Here is a 7234-nt window from a genome sequence, read left to right on the forward strand (position 1 = left end):
ACTTGTTCTCACAGGAGAAACAGGATTCCTACTCTCAGAAATTTAGGAGATATATACATGACCCTCAAGGAATCTTTTTAATAACCTAAGGTCTCATCTTTCAAAAAAGTGTTTCCAATAGACCTCACAACACTCTTTACCTGCCTCAACTTTATCTTCGCTAAATATGAGCTCTAAGAAGTTTTCAGAGCTATGGCAATCAATTGACAATAAGCCAGTATAAACTTGTATTTTGTGACCTCATTATACTGTTTCTAAAGTAAGTACAATCTCAGTGGCATTAGCATCCCATATGTGCTGGCAGACTTAGTCTTTTATTAATTTTTATAATGACAAATAATTTTTAGACATTTTAATTGAATCACCATGAATAGAGGTAAAAAGCTGTTAATGGCCGAGTTTATTTCATACAATTCCAGTATGTTCCAGTATTCATCCCTTCACCAGTGTTCATTTCCCACCGCTAATTTTCCCAATCTCTCACTCCCATGAGTGTCTCTATGAAGGACACTTTTCTTCTCTTACCTTTTTTTATCCCTTTTTCCTTTAAGGCACTGTGGTTTACAATACTGATACTGAAAGGGTATCATGCATATCTATTTACCTCCTTTCAGCACTCAGTTCTTGTTCAGAGTAATCATTTCCAACTATTATTTTCATAGAAATAGCACCATATTTTTATTTTAGACTTGCAGGGTTGCTATGTATATCCACCAGCAGAGTGGCAGGATCTCCCAACCATTATCCTAAGTGTTAGTCTGACAAATTGCAGGACAAGCAACATTACTCTTGCCACCCCACCCACAATCCCACCAACTCTGTCACTCACTAATCATATATGTAGGCTTCATTGTGAAATATGTTGGTAAATTTTCAATTAAAAATTGTGTTTTAAGCTTACACAAAGGGGACCTGTTACACTAGCAGCCCAGGGGACTTTGGGGGAGGTATGGGTTGAATGCTGGGAACAGGGGTGGTGGGAGGACAACACTGTTGGTGGGAATGGCCCTAATTCACTGTCAATATCTACTTTAAATATAACCGTGAAAGACTTGTAATTCACATTGGTCACAAGAAAAATTAAAAATTATTTTTAAAATATTTTGATATGAGGCCACACGAAGCAGTTCTCAGAGCTTCTTTCTGGCTCTGCGTTCAGGAATCATTCCTGTAGGCAGTAGGAGATCATATGACAAATTAAAAGAGTCAAACAAGCAAAAAAAAAAAAAAAGAAAAAAAAGAAAATATAGCAAGAACTTAGGGTCAGATACTTTAAATTCATGGTTCCTTATTTTTTAAAGTACAAACAAGGGCTAGGGTAGATCTCAGTGGCAGAACAATTGCTATGCATGTGTGATGCTCCAGGCTCAATCACTGGCACTGCATAAATAAAGTAATTAATAAGCTGATCCTGAATGACCCAACTTCCTCCATGCTTCCAACTGTCAAATGCCCATCATCTTTGCTGTTAGTGTTTGTAGCTTATATGGAATCAGAAGTTGGGTTCAAGAACACAGAAGAGAAAAATAAAAGCAATGGAGGTCAGAGCCTGCATAAGGTAGCTGCCTTGATTATGTAACCTGGGCTAACCAAACTGCCAGGTGATATTTGTCTTCCTCCCCTCACTTTAGATAATAATGAAATGTTCTTTCTTGGTCCAGCACTGTTTTATGGAATATTTATTCTAAGTTTCAAATGTCTAATCATATCAGTTTAAAGTTGAGAACAAAAAGAATTTTATGTTTTTCTCCTACTCTTCCTTCTCTCTACTGGGAAATATTTGCAGTTTGATGAATATAAGGAAGAAAAATTCTTTTATGATTCTTTCCAATGACTGTCTTACACAATAAATAAATTTCCAGTTTTGCCAAGGGAGATGGAAAATAAATGGGAGCCAGGGATGAACACCAGTCCAAAATTCAAAATGATAGGTCCTTCCAGTCTCTGTCTCAGACAAAGTAACTGAAACCAATTATCTCCTCACCTTTCACTCACCTTTCACATGAACTATATAGAGACTATTCAGAGAGGCAGTGCTTAGAACTGGAAGCAACTAGTGGCTTAGCATCCATACTATAAAAATTTACTAGGTCTGGATCTATTATCTCCTACCAGGTAAAATTAGCATTTGATATTAAATATTTTGCAAGAATCAATATTGTTTGGCTTCTTCTTTGAATTCTTGGACAATAAACCCAATCTATATGTGTTTTTGGCAACTTTGACCCTCAATATCAAAGTTTTATGATCAACATTACCACCATGAAATACCTCATTATTACCATTTAAATGGGATAGAACAAGTGGGTTTATGTCATCTGGGAGACAAGCAGGATTTGTCACCATTGTTCACTTAGACAAAAAGATACTTAAAATACCATCAAATGCAAACCATGAGAATATTTTTTAAAGTATAAAGTAGACACAACTACTGCTGCCTGTCAGTTTCTGGAAATGCTTTCTGGAAATGATGATCCAAAGACATGAAACCTTGGGACATAATAAACAATTACTATTTAACCTGGAGGTTAAAGAAAAAAAATCCTTGGTGTGACCCTTAAAACTATTCACAGGATAAAACAGCACTGACCAGGCAAGAAGAAGAAGAAGAAATGGAACTACATTAAAGTAAGAAGCTCTGTGCCTCAAAGGAAATGATCAGCAGAATACAAAGACTATCCAGAGATCAGAAGAAATTATTTACTCAAAAGTCACTTGATAAGGCCAGAGCGGTGGCGCAGTAGTAGGGCATTTGCCTTTACCTTGCACGTGACTGACCTAGGATGGACCGAGGTTCAATCCCCTGGTGTCCCATATGGTCCCCCAAGCCAGGAGCGATTTCTGAGTGCATAGCCAGGAGTAACCCCTGAGCATCACAGGGTGTGGCCCAACCCCCCCAAAAGTCACTTGATAAGGCATTAATATCAAAGATATATAAGGCACCAATTGAATTTTACATAAAAAGCATCCAATCCAAAAAATTTAAAAAAATGGGGAGAAGAATTGAACAGAAAATTCCTCAAATAAGAAATTACAAATGGACAAAGGCACATGGAAAAAAAAAGTTCATATTACTAATCATCAGGGAGATGCAAATCAAAAAAATAAAATATAAAATCACAATATAGGAACTAACTGTAAAGATCATGCTAGTTGCTCATGTATAAATCTATCTTCTCATTTTCCTTCCCAACAATTATGTAGGTCAACAGTATTGACTTTCCCTTCCACAGAGAATATGGGATGGTGGAAAAAAGTTGAATAATAACTGAATTTCTCCACCAGGTGCAATTTTCCTTGCTGAAAAACCTTACAAGAAAGTGCTCAAAGTTCTACTTCTAAAAGATTTAATTTTTATTGTAGGCATGTTGGGAAGTTTGGTTCAAAGGCTCCATATAGTTACAATTGTCTGTGAAATGGTTTTGGACAAGCAAGACAAGGAAATCATGGGGCATGCCCACCTTGGGCTGTTTAAAGTTAACTTCTCCTCATTACTCAGTAGTGATCCCCCACTGGTTGATGGTGATGCTATTTTCTGGCCATCTAAAAGGCCAAATGCTAAAAAAGACAGCTTTTCTATAGCTGCCTCAGCAGGTGAACAACTCTACCTTCAATCTTTTTTCTTCTACCCACCTTATTCTATTTTACTTTTAAATTGTTCTCTACTAGAAAAGTCCCATAATTGAAAACTGTTTTTAAAAAGTCATTGATAAGAAAGATAGAGATGTTTTAACATTGTCATAAATGTGACCACAAGGGTTTCCTGGGGGTAGGAAAAAGGCAGATTTGAGAGTAAGACTACTTTTGATTTTGAATTCAGCCCCACAATCATATTTTGGGTTCATATCCATTGTGATCTTTAATTTTATTAAATATAAATTGGGAGTAATATTTACCTCAGAGAAATAATATAAGAACACAGTAAAAAAAAGATATCATAACCTTGTGCCTCAAAATTTCACTATGAACATTTTCACTGGAAATACTTTCAAAACATAGCTAATTGCCAATACAGCAATTTTCCCATAAAACATAAACATAATTTATTTTCATTTGTTTTCATTTCTCCATTGACAAAATAAAAAAACTCTTAGAAAAAGATATATTAAAATGTTCTATTAATGTAACTAATTTCATATTTTCAGTAAGTCAGGTCACCAAAAAACCCCACAAGATTGCATTTAATACTGAAGAAAGAGAGAATTAAAAGATAAATATTTAAGTGTAATCCACAATATAAAACAAGTTCTCTATGCCATGAGCAAATATAGATATTAACATATTAAAATATATTAATTTTATGCATAACACTGAGTATATACATAAAATATTGCTTTTATATGAAGTTTTATATTTTGTTAAGATCTTTGGTATAGTTCTTTTTTGTTGCTTTCTCTTTTACCACAGAAAGTCAATTCTTTGTTTAGTATTGCTGTGAATCTCTGCACACATAATGTTTTATAAATCTATTTATTACTGTTTTCTTTTTGATTCTTTTTCTTTAGTGCAAAATTTACAACCAATTAGTTTTGTGACAGAAAATGTTTGCAGTGAAGATGTTTATGAAAAAAATACCTAGAACCTTAAAATAAATAGCAAGTATGAAGGCATAATGCTTACTAAAGTTCTTTTATTTTACCAAAAAGTACAATAACTCCTAAAGAATTGGGAGGAATATCAGGAAATCGCAAGAAGATCCTGGACCATGCCAGACATGGCCACATTTAACATCCCATTGTAAATGAGTTGGTCAAGAAACTAACTAGATTGTATTTTGTAACGACCATTGAGCAGAATCCTTCTTACTCCTGGCCAAAATTCTCAAGACTCTTGGCCAAAAAAGAATAATAATGAGCCAAATCAATGATATTAGTTTTCTATTATTTGCATCAAATTTCTGGAGCAGAAAATAAGTCAAATCAGGGAAGATGTAAGGATACCAAGTAACAAAAACATGAAAGTCGCAAGAGAAAGACAAATCTACCCTGAAATATGAAAGTAATTTCTGGAATCATCTGTTTCTTAACTATTATCCCAGATTTAATTGCAGTCTAAATTCCTTCTAGCTCTACATCTACTTTTACTCCAAATGTCACTGATTTGAACGAGTACAGCATTTTTTTGGATCCTCAAACCTTTCACATATACTCTATAATATATCTTAATGAAGAGTTGACTTTTCTTTTTAAAAAGAAATGAATTTAGTATGTAATAAATAGCCCCTATCTGCTAAAATATATGTATATGGAGACTTTAGAAAAATACACACTGATACACTGATAGAACAATAATATAGCCATGTAGATGTGACATAAAAGACAATGGATAATTGTCAGGTTTTGTTCTAACTCTAACCTTCCTAGTTAATAGAATCCCCCATCTCTGACTCTGTGTTATGGAGAACATAGCCAATTATGACAAGACAACAATAAACTTCACTTTTCTTCTCACCCACAGACATTGATGGTACAAGCATAAGGCCTAGCTCAGATAATTGGGAGTTTACAGAAGTATTCTAGATCTCAAATGAATAACATAAAATGGTCCAACTGTATGCATGATTTGAAATTATACTAAGTATCTCAGAAAAGGCTACAAATGAGTTCCTGTCCTCAGAAGCTGTGGTACAGAGTAAGTGGGCTGATGATCAACAGTGTATACAATTTCAGTTTATCATCAGTGTTATTTCTCCAGATCTTCCTGTTGACTTTTTTTGGTTTATCAATTGATTCTACAAGCTATCAGCTATCTTTCCTATAAATTCCTTTTATACCTAAGTTAATATTCATAACACTTTTTTTTGCTTATAATCAAGATTTATTTTTAGCTTAATTATTTTGTAACATAAATAAACTGTCAAACTGGGTGGGTTGTTACTGAAAATATTGAAGAGGGATGAAATGTTAACTGGGTTCTGTGCTCTTAAATTTTAAGCCCCATAAATGGAAATGATAGAATGGTTGATTAATGAGACTTAGTCTGAGATATAGAAGGAATCAAATAGAGAAACATTTATGGAAAACCTAGCCCAGTTCCATAGTAGTGAATGCTGTAATATGCTACCAGCCCCCCCCAACGAACTAATTAAAACCAAGCAATTAATTTTCCCACTTACCAAGAATATTGACTAGTACTATTCATTTAGCTACATCCTCTCTGGATTCACATTAGCTGAAGGGAAATCCTATTCCCATGCAAGTGCCTCCTCCCCCAGGTACAGTTCATCTAGTAACTCGGTCCAAGCCTTGTTGAAGAAAAATTGTAAATTACTTCACAGCTTCACATCTCTTTTGAAAGGATCAGCCAAGTCCTAGTGATGTCATTGCCCTATTGGAAGTTTTCCCCTTAGAAGAAAGCTTAATGGGGCTTCATTTCTTCTTATGCAGGTCTTGTTCCAAATACAAATAAATCATAATGAGTCTTCTGGAAAGCAAATACAAGATATCCACTATCCATTTTAATAACCAAGTTTTTTTTCTTAGACAAGTAGAACCACAAGTGGTACCAGAGAAATCACAAAATCATGACTCCCAGCCTTTTTTTTAGGCAGAAACAATGAACAGTTCACATATCACACCCTGAAAGTAAATAGCTTTATAATCTTTGTCTGCAGAAAAATTAGAATGTTTGAGATTACAAAGAACAAAACTAATTTTGTTTCAAACTTTTAATAAGCTATCAAAGTACAAAACTAATTTTGTTTCAAACTTTTAATAAGCTATCCTAAATATGATCATAAATGTTTGTTCTAGAAAATCTATATATTTATATTCTAGAAAATCATATATTCAGGAAATCAAATTATAATCATATTATAATCCCCTTTGCTGATTTTGATCTATAAACCATATGTTAATATCATATGCTATTGATTCACATAGCAAAAGTATCTATCACTTGTTAATTTCTATTTTTTTTTTTTTTGGTTTTTGGGCCACACCCGTTTGACGCTCAGGGGTTACTCCTGGCTATGCGCTCAGAAATCACCCCTGACTTGGGGGACCATATGGGACACCGGGGGATTGAACCGCGGTCCATCCGCTTGCAAGGCAGACACCTAACCTGTAGTGCCACCTTCCCGGCCCCATTAATTTCTATTTTTGTTAGAAAGTACACTTATGAAGCATAGTGTCTCTATATTTTTAGTAATTCTATAGAATTAAATTTTGTCAGTGGAATATTGGCAATTCAATGTCATAAAAATAAATCAAAAAATAAAAAGCTGGGGCCAGAG

Source organism: Suncus etruscus, chromosome 5 (genome assembly GCF_024139225.1).
Source record: "Suncus etruscus isolate mSunEtr1 chromosome 5, mSunEtr1.pri.cur, whole genome shotgun sequence".
NCBI classification, from domain to species: domain Eukaryota; kingdom Metazoa; phylum Chordata; class Mammalia; order Eulipotyphla; family Soricidae; genus Suncus; species Suncus etruscus.